General features: G+C 37.6%; 1 pseudogene; it reads left to right on the forward strand.

Moving 5' to 3' along the window:
* The first annotated feature begins 348 nt into the window (after nt 1–348).
* LOC108710298 lies at nt 349–20,481 on the forward strand (annotated as a pseudogene).
* The last annotated feature ends 1,299 nt before the right edge of the window (nt 20,482–21,780 follow it).

Here is a 21,780-nt window from a genome sequence, read left to right on the forward strand (position 1 = left end):
ACTGGAGCTGGAAGCTTAAAGCACAATTTCACAAAATAAACACGTCTTATTCTTGTATGGAAAACCAGGGGGAGCTGTGGCACGGCATTACGGTTGGGTTTACAATCCCTGTAATTGTAGATTTTCTGAATCTGCACATTCCAGAATGTTACATCACTGTTACAATAAACAACAATTTCACAATGCATCTTGTTGTTGTTATCACATGACTTAACTATTCAATTAAATATTATATGCTGTTTAGCTAGATATATATATATATATATATATATATATATATATATATATATATATATATATATATATATATATTTGGAATAAACAGAAATAATCCATATCTCTCTATTAGAGGCAGATGAAGGAATGCATGGTACGATTTATTTACTGTGAAATGCTGGGATATGAATCTGGATTTGGTTACATTCATGCAATCAAGTTGGCCCAACAAGGGAATTTGCTTGAAAAAATAGTAGGTACGTATCTGTCTCTTTATGCACTTAAATAACCACTTCCACACAGGTTTTATGTTGTTCTGTAGTTAGCTGATACGTATGTTTATTTTTCTGTTACTATTTGCCTGTCTGTTTGTGTACACTATTTCTGTGAATTAATAGCTTTATAAAAAACAATATAAACACAAATGCAGTTTATTAGAGTAATTGAGCTGAATAAAAGTCTTGTAAATTCCTGTTGTTTAAGTAATACTTGAATAAGTATCTCCTCTTGGGCTAAAAATGTAACATATTGTATTAATATATACGTATGGAATCTGTTATCTGGAAACTGCTATCCAGAGAGCCTAGAAAACTATTGCAGCCTCAAGTAAAGATGGCCATACATAGGCCAATTAAACCTGGCAATTCTGCTCCTGTCTAAGATCCTCCATGTCGAACTGATATCTGGCTGAAAAATTGCCAAGCTGTGTTGTTGAAAAGAAATCCTGTTGGGATGTGGACCATATTGGCATGCAGGTCCGAGACTGAGAATTAAAGTAGGCCCTGGCATTTCAGGTACACAGAGGCCCAATCACCCCCCACCAGCCCACTAAATACTGACTTTCTATGGCACCTTATAGCAGCCCCTCTTGCATTTGCCAGATCCCACAGCTTGCCAGTCCAGGCCTGTTGCATGTTAATGTGGACCTTTGCAGGCGGCTCTTCATGGTTCCCATTTTGATCTTATCATTGACCTGGGGGCCAAACAATTAGATCATCCCAATTTAGCCCAACGTTGGTTGTAAAGATCCATTTTTTTCAAAGCACCAGTCCAAAGCCAATAGGTTAGTGCACTAAGACACTATTTGCATGCTTGCCTGTTAGATACATTGCTCTGCAGAAGGAAACAACAGGATATACCAGAAAGGTATTTTCAAGAGAGGAAACAAATAATTTTTGCCACTAAAGATCAAGGGAAAATACATTTCAAACTGTCTAAAAGGAGCGATTCTGTGGTGATGTCTTTATCTGTAGCTTGAGGTCAGGAAGGGCTTTTTTTTTACAACAAGAGACCAAAGTGGTAATTCATACACCACTTTTTTCCTCTTTTTTTTGTGTGCAAAATTTAATCTAATAAGGTTAAATGTTTATTGAGTTACAAAACTTGCACAATTCTATGATTTACTGGAAGTACAGCTTTTTGCATTATTCTTATATTCTCAAACTATAGAACCAGCTGCAGATGGCTGCTTAAGAAAGGTGCTATTAGAAAATTATAGGAGCTGAACTAAGGTCCAGAGTAAGAAAAACAACAGACTTTATTTCTATGCATCTCATTTAAGGCCTTGGATTCAAACTAACTGAACATCAAGGATTTCGTCATATATGAATCCTTAATTCTTTCGTCTCCGGTGGGCGCGGGAGCAGTCAAACCCCTGTTAGTTACCCCACCGGGTGAACCCTGACTTTCCCTGGAAAAGCTGTACTATTATTAAAAGAAAAACAGTAAACTAACCAGGAAACTATCGCAAACATGATTCATCATACTGAATTAAGAAATCTCTAAATATAATCCATTAATTTTTTTTTACTGTTTTTGAAATAATCAAGTGTATCTTCACTCTCTCTCTCAGCATCTGTTTCTTTTCATTCTCTTTTTATGCAGGAGTCGGGTGTCAGCTAGATCCAGTATATCTTTTAGGCGGCTCCCGTTCTTAGCAGATGTATTAGAGCTCATTCAAAGAACTGACTTCAGCATAAACAAAAAATAACAAAATAACTGACTTTGGCACAAATGTATTTTAGGCAGAATTGCTATTTATTTACCTTTAAATGGAAAGTTTGCATCCTTTCTGTTCCCTTAACATTAATGTTTGCCAACAGGACCTACAAAGCACCAACCTGGTTGAAGTATGCATGGCACTGACTGTCGTCAGCCAAATCTTTCCAAAGGAAATGATTCCAGCTGCCCTGCAACTAATAGAGGACAAAAAATGCAAATAACTTGTTGCCACAAACCGTATTAGTCAGTGATAGCTCAATCCAACAGCGATCTGGGTTTGCCACGTCCAGAAAAGCGATATCATGTAGGAAATGAAGATTTCACTGTAGAGCTTTTTTAGTGAAACAGTGAAGACGTTTATTCAAGATGCATTAAAGCACTACATGTTTCGGACCTCTGGGGTCCTTCTTCTGGTGCAGAAGAAGGACCCCAGAGGTCCGAAAAATGTAGTGCTTTAATGCATCTTGAATAAACGTCTTCACTGTTTCACTAAAAAAGCTCTCCAGTGAAATCTTCATTTCCTACATAATAGAGGACAAACTGCAGCATTCAAAGTAAGAAAATAGATGTATGACTGTATTATGGCATACATGTGCCAGTCACACTTAAGTTTAATCTGTAGAAAAGGGCTATGCTTTGACAGAGATGGGTATTGACAGAAGACATGTTAATCATGACAATGTAATATTTAGAACACTTTTGTTTTTACTGTGGTATGTCTTTAAATGGGGCTGTTAACCTTAAAGTTAACTTTTAGTATGATGTAGAGATGTGTGATATTCTGATACAATTTGCTTATTTGTGGTGTTTAAATTATTTATTGTTTTGCTCAACAGCTGTCCAGTTAAGAATTTCTAAATTTATTTGGTTGCTATGGTTCAGATTACTCCAGCAACCAAGCAGTGGCGTAACTAAGAGACTTTAATATGAATATGAGAGAGCCTAAATAAAAATTTAAGTTATAAAAAGTAACAATAAAATATAGCCTCATAGAGGCTGCCAGGGTCTGTGACCTCTGTTTGTAAGCTGGAAAGAGGCAGGATAATTCAAAAACTATAAAAAAAAAACATAGTGAAAACAAATTGAAAAGTTGCTAAGAATTGATCATATTAAAAGTTAAATTAAGAGTGAACAACCCCTTTTACAAATGCTGCAGCAATCTGATTTGTGAGCCCACAATAAGGCATATTTATAATTGCCAATCTAGCATAGATTGATTAATTTCTAAATATCTTCCTGTTAATATGTTTGCTTGTTTGCTCTGTTGTCACTAGAGAAATTGTGAGGAGGAAAGCCATTTTGGCATTATATAAATTCTATCTGATAGCACCCACTCAAATTCAGCACATCCACGAGAAGTTCAGGAAAGCACTTTGTGACCGGGATGCTGGAGTCATGGCTGCTTCACTGCACATATATTACGAAGTGATACAGGTAGTACCTGCAGCTTCCATTTAATTGTATGAAAAATATAATACAACCAATAGATTTTCTCAAACAGGTGATCCCAGTAATGTAACTAACCCAGCTTGGGCCCAGATGCAGCATGTGTAACTGGGCCTCCCACCCCCTCCAGATTTTCATACTGGTGGAACACATGCACCTCAAAGGGGGTGCGGGCCAGGGTGCAGTCACACCCCCGATAGTTATGCCACTGGGTGAACTCTGACCTCCCCTGGAAAAATAGTATTATTATTAATTTATGCTCTGTTAGGCCACCCAGCCTATATATGGTGTAACTGCACTGATATGCAAACTTTTTTTTATTAAGCAATGCTAAAAAACTTGTGTTTTTATTACTTGTGCTCCACAGGACAATCCAGCTGGGTACAAGGACCTGGCAGGTTCTTTGATTACCATTTTAAAGCAAGTGGTTGGAGGGAATCTACCTGCAGATTTTTATTACCATAGTGTCCCAGCACCATGGCTTCAGATTCAGCTCCTAAGGATTTTAAGATTACTAGGAAAAGATGACCCCAGGTAGGCACTGTAATACGCTTGGGTAACATCTGGTGTTCAGAAAAACAGAGAAGTACCCCACTCAGTGTTATAATAGTGTTTGCACTTTGAACACCTTGCTTAATTTTGCAGGTATACAAATAGTACCTCAGATTATATTCCAGTGTTTCCAGAACTATGGAGCTAGCTCTCACTGTCCTGAGGCAATGGCTGGGGGCACTCTGAAGTCAGCTTTGGGTAAAAATTGGGGTGAATGCCCATTTTCTGTAACCTTGCTATCGGCTAATTGGGATCAACAATTAACTGCATGATAGGTGATCATTGTCTTACTGGAGTAGTGTCTTCCTGTAGTAAATGGTATGAAATAAGGTAACCGTTACCAAATATAACAATATTTCTTCAATGATATGACATTATTAATTCAATGATGACTGGCAGCTGCTTTGCATTACTGTACTTGTAGGTAGAGGGAACTGAAAAGAAAGCATTTGATCAAGAGAGAGAACCCTTGGTGTGAGTGTGTTCAGTAACTTGCATACAGGAAGTTTTTCATTATTCCTTTTTTTGACACATTGCTGGTTTTCAGTTGTTTTTATATAACAAAACAATATTTATAATTTTACGAAAAGGAATCCAAAACACATGGGGGGGGGGAATTCACAAAAGTGTCAGGAATTAAAAAATGCCTTTTAAATGTCGTAGAAAGTGTCTTATTAACAGCCGATACAATGTAATTTTTTCACCGCACACCTGTAATTCACCAATACTGCAATGGTGGTTCTGGTCCTCCGTTAGCCTGGCCGGGTCACTTAGCAACAACAAACGTTTGGAAACGGATCCGCACACACTCGGGATTATGCAGTCGGTTAGTGGACCCCTTTTATTATGCCACCAAAAATGCAACGTTTCGGGGGGAGGGGAACTCCCTCCCTTCATCAGGATCCTGATGAAGGGAGGGTGTACCCCCCGAAACGTTGATTTTTTGGTGGCATAATAAGAGGGGTCCACTCCCTGACTGCATAATAAAACAGTACCTTGTACTTGATACAAACTAAGATATAATTAATCCTTATTGGAAGCAAAACCAGTCTATTGGGTTAATTTAATGTTTACATGATTTTCTAGTAGACTTAAGATATGAAGATCCAAATTACAGAAACATCCATTATCTTAAAAACCCCAGGTCAATCTGGATAACAGGTCCCATACCTCTATCGATGTTGTAACCTGCATGCCATGTATACGTACAGATGTGCATGTGTTTGGTGCAACTGAGAACTACATGAAACAATGATGAACAATGATCTTTCGTTACAAAGTGTGTACCCTGTAGTCTTGAGATATTAAAACAAACTACTTTATTTTGCCATATCTACTAAACATTGAACCTTTTTACTAATGACTAAATACTGCTGAGTTTATCATTTGCCAATTAGTCAATTAATTAGAGTTTGTGGGTTAATGGACTTTTCAACTCTGTTTTGAAAGTATAACATATCTCTTTGTATAAATAAATCTCTTTTCCGAAAACCAGTTATTCAGAAAGCTTCATATTGCAGCAAGCCTACCTCCCATAGACTCCCTTTTAATCAAATAATGCTAATTTCTTAAAGTCATTTTCATTTTTGTCTGTAATAATAAAACGGTACCCTGCACTTGATCCTAACTTAACTGCATTAATCCATATTGGTGGCAAAACAATACATCTAGGTTATTTTTTTAATGTTTAAATTATTTTTTTTAGTAGCTTTAATGTATTGCGATCCAAATTATAGAAGACCTCGGAAAACCCCAGGTCCCAAGCATTTTAGATGATGGGTCCCATAACTTAATCATATACATAGGAGTTTTAAAGACTTAAATCACTTTTGCACACTGGGATTAGTGTAAATTCCTAAGGCTTGGTGCTATTGAGTTAAAGAGATGCCACATCATGTAAAAAATTGTGTCTAACCCATATAAAATTAATTGGGTTTGTTTTGTAATGACTCCATTGATGTACTTGCTCTCTGACATCACGGTGGCCTGTCTTTCTAACTGTGATGGCTATTATATTTATCACAGTTTCAATTGAAATGTATTTTTGTCTCAGAGAAACTTTATCTAGATATCTTTTGTCCACGGTGTGCTGTGAAAGTCCTAATACAAGCTTTTATTTTTGCAGGATTTGATGATGAAAAAGAAGATAGACCGCTGAGGTTTTATGCAGTGCAGTCTTATCTTGCCCTGCTGGAAACCAAGAATGCTCATTACCCCCAGCGCTTCCTTCAGGTTATCAGTTGGGTGAGGAAGATATTAGCATTGGCTTTGTGTCTGATCCGAAGAAGCGTATTTTAGCATTTTTATTGATGGGCTCAGGACCTCGTTCTTAGCCTGCATGTAAATTGGCTTTTCCACAGTAGCTAAATGCTCATTTCTGACAGGGTTTATGCAGATTACATATATTTTTTATAAATGGCTAAAGCTTTTTACCTGGTTCATTTTAATTCCATTCTTAAAAACGAAATGTGTATTTGTTTCTGTAACATGCTACAATATGTAAAAGCCACATTTAATTCTGATCTCATCTGAAATTAGTTTACTATTTCTAAATAACCGGTTGTGTTTGCAATGGTAGTCAAGAAATACCTAGCGGGGCATAGTTAATGGTAGTCATCTCTGTGATCAAATAAACCGTCTGGTTTTTTTTTTAAGAAAAAATAAGGTAATGCCCAATTGCAAATCTCGACAGCAAAGCGGGAGCTCTCTATGTGCCAGACAAAACATTTCCTACTTTATTTAAAGTGATGAATCCTTCCCTTTTCACTCTTAGTTTAAAGTGGAGCAATATCTCTCTATAGCTTCAAGATAATATTGTACATATCCCCCTTAACCCTATATAGTTTGCTATGATTTAAGTAAATGAGCTCAGACTTTAATTAAGCTGGGTATTTCCATTGCGTAGTACAATATCCATATGCAGTAAGCCTCGACTCTCTAAGGCTGAACTAAAATTCCTAGTATATTCCCACTCCAGCTGCTTCAGTGAGTTCACTACAAAGCACCCATGTAGAAACAAGTAGTAGCATTAGCTCTGGAAGGTGGTTGATTCATCAGAAGGATCCAAAATTGAGGGTGCAGGACAGAAGTCAAGAGAAAAATGGTTTTGGTATTTAGTTACTCTAGTTTATGATAAAGTGCTAATAAAGGAATAATATATGCCATGTATTTCTTTTCTTTTTGTAGGTACTTGGAGAGTATGCCTACCTCGCAAAACATATATCTGTGGAATCCGTTATGTCAAACCTGTATGACGTTCTTAAACAAAGCTCTATTACCTCTGAAACCAAAGCCTGGATTGTTGCAGCTATTACCAAACTTGCCGCACTCAGCCCACATTGTTCTTTGGATGACAGATTAATCCAAAAATTTAGCACTTGTCTGGACACAGTAATGAGGCAGCATGTAAGCAAACTAAAACTGCTGCGAGCGGATGGCCCCCTAATGCAGAAACTCTTTCCAATCAACTCCAGCTGTGAAGATTTAATGGTAAAAATGAATGCAAATGCAATTTGATTAGAGGATGCTTATAATCTCCGTGCTGTGTGACATTATCCTCTACAGTGACATGAATTTTATAGATGTAGGAAAGTATTTTCAGCCTTTTTATAATCTCTTCTCTCAAAGAAAATTCATTTTAAATCCGTTCACTGGGCTCCTCTTCTGAAATGGCTTTAGCTTAACTCTAGCACTCTTAACTCTCAACTGTTAGAAGACATAGTCTACAAGGATAGATATGCGGTTCTTCGTTTCTGAAAACTGTCTTCTGAAGAAAGTTTAAGAATTTTGGTTAGAAATAACATTCACTTACTTATTTTTATAAATCCAGAACATATTTAGAAGGGAGAACAAGTGGAATTATATAATGTCTCATTTCCTTTGGATTTCCCTGTTTTAACCACTGCATTTTAGTCTTGCTTTTTTCCTAGCATAGGACGTTTAATCACTGTGGAAATGTTACTAAAAATATTTTGCAAGACCTCCCAGTGGCTGCAGAGATATGACAAAGTGATGTCTGAAGTGCTTTTTTATGTTCTCAGCAGCAGACTTTGTCCCTATTTTATACAATGGTGGCTGCAGCGTGAATGATTTGTAAACATGATAGAATGCTTCTGCTTTGCTAAAACACACACACACACACACACACACACACATATACATATATATATATATATATATATATATATATATATATATATATATATATATATATATATCCTGGAAAGAGGCGAGCACTGGTCTTAAGATGCAAAAAATTGGTGAAATTTATTGAAAATAAATTGACGTTTTGGCTATAGGATTAGCCGAAACGTCAGTTATTTATTTAATAAATTTCACCGATTTTTTGCGTCTTAAGACCTGTGAGTGCTCGCCTCTTTCCAGGATATCTTACTTACTTTGCTGATCGCACCCAGGCACCAAACACCTTTTTTACGAGTAGTGCCGGAGAGTTTAGGAACCCCTCTCAGCCTGCATAAAAATTTACTCCACTTTCGACAAAAAAAGATAACCATGGCATGTCTCTCATTTCCAGGAACATCTGAGTACTGGGGTGTTTTCTGAACAAAGATGTTTAGTGAAGCAGTATTCAGTTGTATGAAATGAAATCAAATGTGAAAAACTGGCTGTGCAAAAATGTGGGTACCCTTGTAATTTTACTAATTTGAATGCATGTAACTGCTCAATACTGATTACTGGCAACACCAAATTGGTTGGATTAGCTCGTTAAGCCTTGACCTTCATAGGCAGGTGTGTCCAATCATGAGAGAGTATTTAAGGTGGCCAATTGCATGTTGTGCTTCTGTTTGACTCTCCTCTGAAGAGTGACAGCATGGGATCATCAGAGAAACTGTCAAAAGATCTGAAAACAAAGATTGTTCAGTATCATGGTTTAGGGGAAGGCTACAAAAAGCTATCTTTAAACTGTCCGTTTCAACTGTAAGGAATGTAATCAGGCAATGGAAGGCCACAGGCACAGTTGCTGTAAAACCCAGGTCTGGCAGGCCAAGAAAAATACAGGAGCAGCATATGTGGAGGATTGTGAGAATGGTTACAAACAACCCAAAGATCACCTCCAAAGACCTGCAAGAACATCTTACTGCAGGTGGTGTATCTGTACATCGTTCTACAATTCAGCACAATTTTCACAAAGAACATCTGTATGGCAGGGTGATGAGAGAGAAGCCCTTTCCGCACTCACAGAGTCGCTTGTTGTATGCAAAAGCTCATTTAGACAAGCCACAGTCATTTTGGAACAAAGTGCTTTGGACTGATGAGACAAATATTTAGTTATTTGGTCATAACAAAAAGCGCTTTGCATGGCGGAAGAAGAACACCGCACTCCAAGAAAAACACCTGCTACCTACTGTCAAATTTGGTAGCGGTTCCATCATGCTGTGGGACTGTGTGACTAGTTCGGGGACTGGGGCCTTTGTTAAAGTTGAACGTCGGATGAATTCAACCCAATATCAACAAATTCTTCAGGATAATGTTCAAGCATCAGTCACAATGTTGAAGTTATGCAGGGGTTGGATATTCTAACGAGACAATGACCCTAAACACACTTCAAAATCTACAAAGGCATTTATGCAGAGGAAGAAGTACAATATTCTGGAATGGTGTCACAGTCCCCTGACTTTTATATCATCGACAATTTTTGGGATGATTTTAAGCAGGCTGTCCATGCTCAGCAGCCATCAAAAATAACTGAACTGGAGAGATTTTGTATGGACGAATGGTCAAAATTACCGCCATCCAGAATCCAGACACTCATCAAAGGCTATAGGAGGCGTCTAGAGGCTGTTACATTTGCAAAATGAGGCACAACTAAGTATTGATGTTGGGGTGGCACCTGTCTAATTTTGTTATGATGCATATTGCATATTTTCTATTAATCCAATAAACTTTATATCACTGCTGAAATACTACTGTTTCCATAAGGCAAAATGTGAGGAACTAAAGCCTTTATTTAACACAATCACTTCATTTCAGGGGCTCAAAAGTAATTGGACAAATTAAAAAACTGAAAATAAGATGTTCATTTCTAATACTTGGTTGAAAACCCTTTACTGGCAATGACAGCCTGAAGTCTTGAACTCATGGACATCACCAGATTCTGGGTTTCCTCCTATTTAATGCTCGTCTAGGCCTTTATTGCTGCGGCTTTCAGTTGCTGTTTGTTTGTGGGTCTTTCTGACGAAGTTTAGTCTTCAACAAGTGAAATGCAGCTCAATTGGGTTCAGATCAGATGACTGACTTGGCCATTCCAGAATATTCCACTTCTTTTTTTTAATAAACTCCTGGGTTGCTTTGGCTGTATGTTTTGGGTCATTGTCCATCTGTATTATGAAATGCCTCCCAATCAATTTCAATGCATTTAGCTGGATTTGAGCAGACGGTGTCTCTGAACACTTCAGAATTCATTCGGCTGCTTCTGTCCTGTGTCACATCATGGATAAACACTAGTGTCCCATTGCCACTGTTTTATAGAGATGTGGTATGCTTTGGATCATGAGCTGTTCATCCTCCTTCTCCATACTTTTTTCTTGCCATCATTCTGGTAGAGGTTGATCTTGGTTTCATCTGTCCAAAGAATGTTTTTCCAGATCTGTGCTGGTTTTTTTATATGTGTTTTTTTTTTTTTTTTTTAGCAAAGTCCAGTCTAGCCTTTCTATTCTTGAGGCTTATGAGTGGCTTGCACCTTGCAGTGCGCCCTCTGTATTTACTTGCATGCAGTCTTCTCTTTATGGTAGACTTGGATATTGATACACCTACCTCCTGGAGAGTGTTGTTCACTTGTTTGGCTGTTGTGTTTCTTTCTTTCTCAGTATGTACCAAACTGTAGATTTTGCCACTCCTAATATTAAAGCAATTTCTCAGATGGGCTTTTTCTGCATGGAGAGCTCATTTGACTGCATGTTGTCTGTTCACAGCAAAATCTTCCACATACAAGCCCCCCCTTCAAATCAACTCCAGGGCTTTTATCTGCTTCATTGATAGCCTTTGAGTCAATTGTCCAATTACTTTTGATCTCCTGAAATTAAATGAAGTGGTTGTGTTAAAAAAGGCTTTAGTTCCTCACAGTTTCAGGGCCTTTATCAATGTGGTTATCTGCTCTTGTGTATGTATGTATATATATATATATATATATATATATATATATATATATATATATATATATATATACAGTCCAAATAACGCGGAATACTGGGCTCTGCATCACGCTGCACTCTTTGCCAAGGGACAACTTGAACTGACTGTACAGCCATCAATAGGTGTACAGGATACTGCCACCCCTGAGTGCCGAAGGCGTAATATCCGTCTGGCTCCCTCCCAGCTCCCTACGATGGTGTCTGCAAGCCGAGATACCCCTACCTGGAATGGTGCTCTGGCAATGGGGAACATGGGTACCGATGGGTTACCCTTGCTCCCGATGTGATCACCAAGGTAGCACAAGGGGAATAGGCTATCCACTGTTACGTACAGAAGTTTGACACTTCTTGTCTCCGTTGGGATAGGTGCGGGAATGACAGGAGGAGTGTCGCCAGCTGGTAGCCAGGCGGGGCTCCTCATTGGCTATCCGCACTGACGGGGGGAGGAGCTTGAGCGACGGCAGGCACGGGAAGGCTCCGTGCGGTTGCGGTGTAATAGGACCGACTAAGCATGACGGGCGCAGTAACAATCGGAATCGGCAACTTGTGACAGCTCATGTGATGGCGGAAGTCATAGCTGATGGCGATATATATACGGTCAGCATATCTTCTGGTGGATCCTGCTCTATACGCACAGTCTGCACATGCGATTACAGGTAGAGCACAAATGTGGCTTCACGGTACAGCACACTATGGCACATTAAGGGACACGGGAATGTTCTCATGTATATGATATGTCACTTAGTTTATTATACAATGTTTATATCAATGGGATGGATATCTACACTCTTTATGGGCTTGGCTTTGTATGCACACCCACTTATGACGTCATACAATAGGTTTGGGCGCCAAAAGGGGTTTAAATGGAGTGTTTGTATGTATGTGTTTCACTTCCTGATGACGGCTTAAGTGAATAGCCGAAACGTCGAAATAAACATCAATTTTTGATTTTGCACCTTCATAAAGCCCTGTGAGTGCGGTTCTTTTTTTCGTTATATATATATATATATATATATATATATATATATATGTATATATATATATATATATATATAATATTTATATATACAATATATACACACATATACTGTATATATACATTATATACATACATATACAGCCTTAGTGGCATTAATTTATAGTTGCTGTTTTTATTTCCCCATCTCTTTACAGGTAGATGCTTCATTGTCCTTTCTAGATGGGTTTGTTGCAGATGCACTTGGCAGTGGTACAGCTCCTTATATTCCTTGTCATCAGCGTCAAGAAGATGAAGAAGATGTCTCGTGAAAAAGGTAAACATTTGATATACCATTTTTCTTTTTTTCTTTGATTTTATACTGTTAATGTAAATTTCAATAAATACAGTTGTGTAAAAAATGGCTGACACTAAATAAATGTATTCACTTAAGGCAATACTGCAGAAAACAAAAAATGCTAATTGCTTGTATTAAAAGAAAAATAGAGACATAACTAACATTTTATGCATTCCCAGAATGTGTAGCTTTCCTGCAAGTACAGGGAAGCCATCACTTCCTGGTCAGACTTTTGCATTTTACAGTATAGATGCTAAAGGAGTGCAGTGCCAGCCTCATCTGCAAACATCTTCCATCACAGTAATCCTAGTAGCCACAAGCCTTGTAAGCCTTTTAAACTAACACAAGAGGGAGTCAGAGCAAGCAGAAAAGCAGCACATTCTTTTTTATGGCAGTATACCAATAAGTACCAATACAATCTTTAAGTGAATGTTCTTACGCTCTGCCTGTGATTTACAGTGTAGAGTGCATCAATCCTCATTCAGGGCACCGCTTTAACAATTGGTTCAAGGAGAGCACTTCAGAGCAAAAGGCTGTGAAAAAGTATTTATTCGCTGACTACCATACACGACATGTTTCGGGCCATTTGTGCCCTTTCTCAAGTGTCACTTGAGAAAGGGCACGAATGGCCCGAAACATGTCGGGAATCACCAAAAGCAACACAGCTAAATAAAGGTTCACTGGGCCTTTACCCCAAATCTCTTGATTCTCCAATGATGCTGGGAATTAACAGATGGAGTTCTGTGTAATTTGACGTCCTGGTTTAAACAAATATTCCAATATTAGAATATGTGCAACCATTACTTAATTTATACCATTTGTAATAATCTAAGTTCATATTGTCCCTGCTTAACTGACCTGTAAACATTGCATGGCACTTGTTTGTAGTCTGATTTGCTACCTGGGTAATAGTTAAAGGGATACTGTCATGGGAAAAAAAATTTTTTTCAAAATGAATCAGTTAATAGTGCTGCTCCAGCAGAATTCTGCACTGAAATCCATTTCTCAAAAAAGCAAACAGATTTTTTATATTCAATTTTGAAATCTGACATGGGGCTAGACATTTTGTCAATTTCCCAGCTGCCCCATGTCATGTGACTTGTGCTCTGATAAACTTCAATCACTCTTTACTGCTGTACTGCAAGTTGGAGTGATATCACCCCCTCCCTTTTCCCCCCCAGCAGCCAAATAAAAGAACAATGGGAAGATAACCAGATAGCAGCTCCCTAACACAAGATAACAGCTGCCTGGTAGATCTAAGAACAACACTCAATAGTAAAAACCCATGTCCCACTGAGACACATTCAGTTACATTGAGAAGGAAAAACAGCAGCCTGCCAGAAAGCATTTCTCTCCTGAAGTGCAGGCACAAGTCACATGACATGGGGCAGCTGGGAAATTGACAAAATGTCTAGCCCCATGTCAGATTTCAAAATTGAATATAAAAAAATCTGTTTGCTCTTTTGAGAATTGGATTACAGTGCAGAATTCTGCTGGAGCAGCACTATTAACAGATTCATTTTGGAAAAATTTTTTTTTCCCATGACAGTATCCCTTTAATGTTAGGGAAATCTGCCTCTCCCAGACAATAGTGGATGTCACCAGTTGGGGCAGTGATCAGAAAGCTAAATCTAAGAGATGTGGCTTCCTTAAGTGTCTAAAAAAGCAAAAAGGGTATCCCATAACTCATATTTTCATAAAAAAAACTACTTTTATTCAAAAAGTCGTATTAAAAGAATAACGATCATACAGACCCCATGGTATTCCACCTAAACCATGGGATCTGTATGTTTGTTATGTTTATTCTTGTAATATGACTTTTTGCTTTTTGCTTTTTTTTTTACTTGTGTGCCCTTAGAACTGAGGGCTGTGTCCCAGTAACTATGGCGCTTTTTTCACTTGACTGGTCATTTCTATCCCAGCATATAAATGTAAGTTTTTCATTCCTTAAGTGTCTAACATGTAAGCCCGGTCAGCTCAGAGGTACAGTAATCCGGAGTTTACTCAAGGTCTGTAGTCACAGCCTCAATCCAGGCCAGATGGGACAGCAGACATTTCATCTTTGGAACCATTCTAGTCTAAGAGGATAGATTTCTAATTATTGTCTATAGCATTGACACACCCACAGCAATAGTCTTTCTCCAACTCCTGACTCTGGTTTGAGCCCTGCACGAAGGCTTTTACAGGAATGAAAAAAGAAAACTACCTCGAACAAACCTGGCACCATGCTCTGCCTATACAATACAATTTTTTTTTGTGAAAAGCGTGCACTCTTTTCGCTTTATAAAGAGTACTAGTTACTACTGTGATTTCTAAAGTTCCAAATACTGCATTCCACATGTTTCTATTAGAACCTTTTCTGGAGGCATAGTAAAAATGCATATAACAGCGATATTTGCTGCTATTTTTAGGCTTGTTGGTAGTTTTCAAATACATTTTTCAGATTGGTGAAGTTAATGTGAGTGAGCCCTGGGTGACAAGTACCCCTGTTTTGAAGCATGAAAGTTGTAGGCTGATTTTTAATTTCACATTCAGCAAGTGAGTTTATTTCTGTGGTGCCATTTAGCTGGATGATAAATACAAAAAATTTTAATTTCTCTTTTCTAGCTTTGAATTTGCAACTGTATGGGCTGTGCTTCTCACCTAGCTTGCCTTCAGTCAGTCTCTCGGATGGGCATTCTCCTTCTGCAGTTTCTGTCTTGTCCGGAATCTCAGGGAACAGTGAGGAAACTGGACAAAAGGAGTAAGTGTCCTTAGAGCTAATGTATCCACTGTCACAAAGATAGTCTGTTCCTGAATACAGCTTAAAAGGTTCACAGCATGGATCTTTGGTAGCGAGTCATTACAGTCATATGTATGTATATATGTATATTTTTATTTATACAGTCCTACTTGTACATACAAAACTGTACAGTAAAACAATTTGTTAATAGAACAAACGGTCAATAGAATAGTAAAATACAAATAAATAAAGAATACGTGTATATTCAAGATTAAAGGTTAAGTGTTAGAGACAAGAGGAAGGCGGTCCCTGCTCCATGTAAAGTAATTTATGCCTGGTTAGTAGGATAAATTTGGATCTAAATGTCGTTGTCGTCCCCTTTTTTTAAGAAAAAAATGGTTTTATTTTTCATTGTTATCTTGATATATCGTCTAGGTAGGAACTAAACAAGTGAAGGACTGATGTGTCTTATTTGTATATTCAGCCTCAACTACTACTGCTGAATGGCTATAAAGTGGGAAAATAGTGTTTTCTTACAAACAGGAGCATATATAAGTGACATGTGTCCTTAAAGCTTTTAATATCTTATTTCAACGTCCATTTTCTGTTGTTGTAAATTTGCTTTACACCTATACAATGAGAAATTTTTCTTTCAGAGGCAAAAATAGACCATTATATACTGGTATTATACATGCTTTACTGTTTTTATCAGTAATAATGGCAATTGAGATGGGAATTCCCTTAGGTTCCCATTGTCATTTTACTGCAGATCAATTACAGAAGCACAGTGCAGAGCATATGCAATACTATGGCACTTACCAACTCTCATTTTATGAGAGCATTGTATATGAGCAAATCCAGGCAAAGAATTTTATTATCTAGGGCTGTAATTCATTGTGATGCTCTATACAAAGAAAGAAAGGTGTCTGTTTACTGTCCCTCACCAAAGAAGCTTCAGGGTCACTATAGGTAGAGAAAGTCTATAGGTCCAGGCATAATAAGACGTTCTTTATTACATGGGGAAGAACTGAGAATGAAACTATATATCCTACATCTCTGATTGTAAGGCTACAAGGTTATTTGTTTGTTGCATCTCTTTAAATATGTCCTTCTGTAAAAGGAACAGACGGAATTTTGCATACAAAGCCTATTAAGAAAGGTTCTTCCCAGTATAGGTGTGCTGCTTTCTTATATTCTTTGTCAACATTTGCATGCTTTTTTTATTTCTTAATAGAGATAACTGACTTAAGCTTGATGGTGTGAAGAAGCTCTGGGGAAAAGAGGGGCTACTTATTGAAAAAGGAAGGTACAAAAGTTAAACAAAAGTCTATTTCAGTCCCTCTGGACAGTGAGGTTTCACTGAGTGGTGACAAGAAATCTCAAAGGACTGATGAGAGTTTAGCACCCATTACAGAAGAAGAGAAAGAGAAGAGGCAGCTAGCATCCACCCTGTTTGTTGGCCTTGGGTCCAATGCTGTCAGCCTGGTAGGAATTTTGTCACATTCTGTTGCTTGTTTGTTTTATGATAATGGTGGTTATCTTCACATGGTTGCTGACTATAAGAATCAGAATTTCCCTCACAAGTACAAGTGGGAATATCAGCTTGTATCGGTTTGCTATGAATTTCAGCTCCCGCATCCCTGCAGGAGAACAGCTAGAGGTTGACATGTTTGACAACCCTATATTAAAGTATGCTATCACATTAGTTATTTCTACTTCAAGAGAGTGCTGCTAAATGTGGAGGGACTGTACATGGTATGATTAAAAAGGCAGTAGAAATGAATTATCTAGTGAGGGAATGCACTGCTGTACCATTTTATAAGATAATGTTCTCCCTGCAAGCAATATTGTTCTTATATTATTAGATTTAAATTCTGTGTCAAACAAAATGTGATGCTGTTTCACTTATTGGCTGAGTTACTTTTTTAAAGGCTAATTTAATAGCTGTGTGTTTTTTTTTTTTTTTACAGATGGGTAAAGCAGAGCAAACTCCAAAGAAGTTCAAAAGGAAATCAAAAATAAGTGGAAATAAAGTGATGAATGAAGAGTCGTCTTCTCTGCCCAGCTATCTCTCTTCTGATAGAGAGGGCTTCACTACACCAACGTTTGACTTGCACTTAATGAACTCTAGGTTACTAGATTCCCATACATCAGCAGAGCGACTTGTTGCTTTACAGGAAAGGGGTGTTTCTTCTTCTTTGTTTGCCGACAATAATGTGGATATAATCAAACCATTGCAAACCACCTCACCTAACTAAGGAACTTGCAGTGTGTCCCATGTGCCATCCCTGCTGCCTGATCTTGCCCAGTACCCTCATTCACCTGTCAAAGAGAGTGCAAGCTATGAAACTTTAAGTGCGTACTATAGCAAAGTTTGGAAAGAAGACGGCTTGCTGCTTTCCATAATTGTTGTCAATAGGACTTCTTCAGGAATTCAGAATATCAGTGTTAATTTTGATGATTCAAAAAACTGCACGGTAAGTAGTTCTGTAAGAATGATGCCTTAAAATCCTTTTATTCATTATGAAAACAACATGCTTGTTTATTATAGGATAAGTAACTGTTGATCTGATTTTTCCTTCTGTATCTCTTCGAACCTTCACTGTCAGTTCTCCCAGGTTGATGCCCTTGGTGTGCAGCAGTGATGGGGCTCACATTTTCTGTAGATTTCTTTCTGGTGAATTTTATAAGGTATGTTATGTTTTTTACAGCTCTGCCCTGATCAGCATTCTACTGCACTGCATCTGGCAAGATTGTTTAGTAATTCAGGTCAAGAGAGTTGGAGTTGTTTTGTGCTAGTGGGTGCTGGCAGAGAACACATTTGGTATGGTTGCTTAGGATCCCCTAAGCAACATTACACCCCTGCTGTTATGTTTTCTGTAGGGCAAAGCGAAACGGGTGAGATTTGCCCATCACTAATCCTGGGGTATTGTAGAATGATTGCTATTATTACAAATGAACGTACCAACCCATGTCCTTAATTCAGTTCCAGCCCTTGGGTGTGTATATATTGGTGATGTTAAAGGATAAGTAAACCTTTAAAATAAGTGAATGTAAAATTGACGGGGGGCTATTCTAAGCACCTTTGCAATGTACATTCATTATTTATTTTCTTTTTAATTCCAAGCTATTAAGGGATACATGTACTGTTACTATTAATGAATTTTGTTATAACCGCGCCACCTGCTGCTCTGATGTTCTTCTGCTTAGGAATAAAATTAAAAACGGTTCTCACATCTTTTGTAGGCAGAAGAACATCAGAGCAGCCTCTTTCTTTCTCCTGACCACTTCCTTGACTACTTGGTGGTCAGACTGGTGGGAAAATGACCAGCAGCTGGCGCTGTTGTAACTAAATTCATTCATATTAAAAGTACATGTATCCTTTAATATCTTAGATTTAAGAATAAATATATAATGAATGTACATTGCAAAAGTGTTTAGAATAGCCCCCTCGTCAATTTTACATTTTACTTATTTTTAAGGTTTACTTATCTTTTAAGAAAGGAAGCTCCCTCAACATTTGTACCAAACAGAAATCTTTTTTTTTTAGACCTTTAAGTATTTCAATAGAAGAATTTGGCAAAATGTGGCCTTCTTACTCCAGTGAAGTGAAACACAAGATAACAGTTGTCAGTGGCCAGCAGTCTCTCGCAGGGGTTCTTCACACCTTACAGCAGGGAATTAACCTTTATATTGTTGAAATTATAGGTAAGATAACAATGTGCACCTCTTTATACCCTTCTTCTGGTGTTCTAATTCAGTTGACATTCCATTATTTCAACAAATACAAAGCTACTTAAAATAATCCAAGCTACATGATTTAATTCTCATCTGTCGTGTTTCTTGTGTACTTTGTATAGACTGCAGCTGACAAAGAGATTGAGTGTGAAAGCAGTAAGATGTTATAATGTACTATGGCTGTGGGACTGCTCAAAGATGAACAGAGTGTTTGTCTAGTCACCTCCAGGGCTGCCATAGCCTGAGCATTTCTCGTATATCTGTATAGGAAGTGTTGACAGGCAGATTTTCCCATGTTTTTTATTAGACACACATTATACAGACATTGGATCGTTATCCAGAAAGCTCTGAATTATGGGAAGGCCATCTTCTATAGACTCCGTTTTATTCAATTAATACATTTTTTTTTAAAAATGATTTCCCTTTTCTCTGTAATGAGATCCAAATTATCTGAAAAACCTGTAGGTCCTGTGCATTCTGGATAATAGGTCCCATACCTGTATTGTAATATATCATTGAGATGCAGCTTAAAGAAATCACAAAGAAATCACTGCAGAATATGTATAGCAAAAACACTGCATAATTTGTATAACACTGGTAATAAAAATGAATATTTAGACTAACTGTATTATGTTTATTGTTTTTCCCTTCTCGTGTTAAGGTGATGAAGGGTTAGCTGCATGCCAGATGCTCCCCTCTGTGCCCTTGCTGCTGCACTGTCACTTCAGTTCTGGACTTGTGACATTATGGATCAGATCGATTTCTTCCACTTTGCCAGACTGTTTATTCTATCACTGCCAAAAGGCATTTGAAGAACAGTGACCGTTGTTGCCTGCGTCTAGAAATGCTGATGTTTACATGGTTGAATCCTTTGTGCTGAATGCCAAAGCTACGCTCTACCTTCCACTCAATAGACTACCGAGTTTACAGCATGGTGAATCGCTACTTAAGACTTGAGAGGTTTTTATTCAACTTTTTTTTTAATTTCCCAGCAAGTGATATGTTTCAGTACCTGCTAATTTAATGCACATGAATGTAGAAAGGTGTTATTTTTATGCTCTTTAAAAGAGAATCCCTTTGGTTTACCTTACAGCACTATTCTAAAAATATAACTCTGACAAGTAAGGCTGGCTCTTTTTTGATTTTGATCTGACTCATATTTGCTATTTGTATTGCTTTGATTTGCCGCAACAGACTGAGGTATTCTCCTTTGATGAAAAGAAGTCATTTATGAAAGGATCATTCCACAAACATTGTTCATTTATAAAGGGGTTGTCCACCTTTAAATGACCTTTTAGTGTGATGTAGAGAGTGATATTCTGAGACAAATTCCAGTTGGTTTTCATTTTTTCATTTTGTTTTTGAGTTATTTAGCCTTTTATTCAGCAGCTCTCCAGTTTGCAATTTAAGCAATCTGGTTGCTAGAGTCCAAGCGACGCTAGCAACCATGCATTGATTTAAATAAGAGACTGGAATATGAATAGGAGAGGGCTTGAATAGAATGATGATGATAATAAAAAGTAGTAATAACAATTAAATTTGTAAACTTACAAATCATGTGTTTTTAGATGGGGTCAAGGACCCCTGAGAGCTGGAAAGATTCAGAAGAAGAAGAAGAAGGCAAATCATTAAAAACTACAAAAAAAAAATTAACAATTAAGACCAATTGACCAGTTGCTTAGAATTGGCATATTCTATAACCTGAACCACCTCTTAAATGGTTACTTGAGTAGCTCAGGTTGAACAAAGACATGTTCAGTATTTCAGCAGTTTCATCAGATAGTCCCAATGATTTTTTGATGTGCGCTGGGTTTCGGGCAATACCCCGAAGTTTTCAGGTGAAATTTACGGAAAAATTTTGAAAATCGGATGAAAAAGTCTGAAAAATTTGTGAAAATCAGATTTTTTTTCCGCAAAGCAAATTTTCGGGAAAATCTAATAATAAATAAGCATAAAAAACCTGTGCGGATTTGATTGGAGTTGTAGCAGAGTTGTAGCAGAAAATATTGAGATAAATTTGGACTTTGATAAATAACCCCCTTAGTTTATAGCTGAACCTAACTCTTAATTTGCAGCAGAAGGAAAAAAATATATAATTTCTTCCAGACTCCAAAACAATAAACAACTGGACCAGTCTCTGGATCAACATTTTGCTGTAGTCAGATCTGTGTCGCAGAAACCTGTTATCCAGAATGCAGACTCCATTTTATCCAAATAATCCAGATTTTTAAGAAATAATTTCCTTTTTCTCCATAATAATAGAACAGTATCTTTTACTTGACCCCAACTAAGATATAAGCAATCCTTATTGGAGGCAAAACCAGCATATTGGGTTTATTTAATGTTTATATGATTTTCTAGTAGACTTAAGGTATGAAGATCCAAATTACAGAAAGATCCATTGTCCGGAAAACCACTGGTCCTGAGCATTCTTGATAACTGGTCCAATACCTGTATACTGTATATATTTAAGTAAATATTGCCCTTTTACATCTCATGCCTTGAGCCACCATTTCATGATGGTCTGTGTGCTGCCTCAGAGATCACCTGACCAGAAATACTGCAGCTCTAACTGTAACAGGAAGAAGTGAGGAAGCAAAAGACACAACTCTGTCTGTTAATTGGCTCATGTGACCTAACA

This window comes from Xenopus laevis, chromosome 3L, assembly GCF_017654675.1.
Source record: "Xenopus laevis strain J_2021 chromosome 3L, Xenopus_laevis_v10.1, whole genome shotgun sequence".
In the NCBI taxonomy this organism is placed as follows: Eukaryota; Metazoa; Chordata; class Amphibia; order Anura; family Pipidae; genus Xenopus; species Xenopus laevis.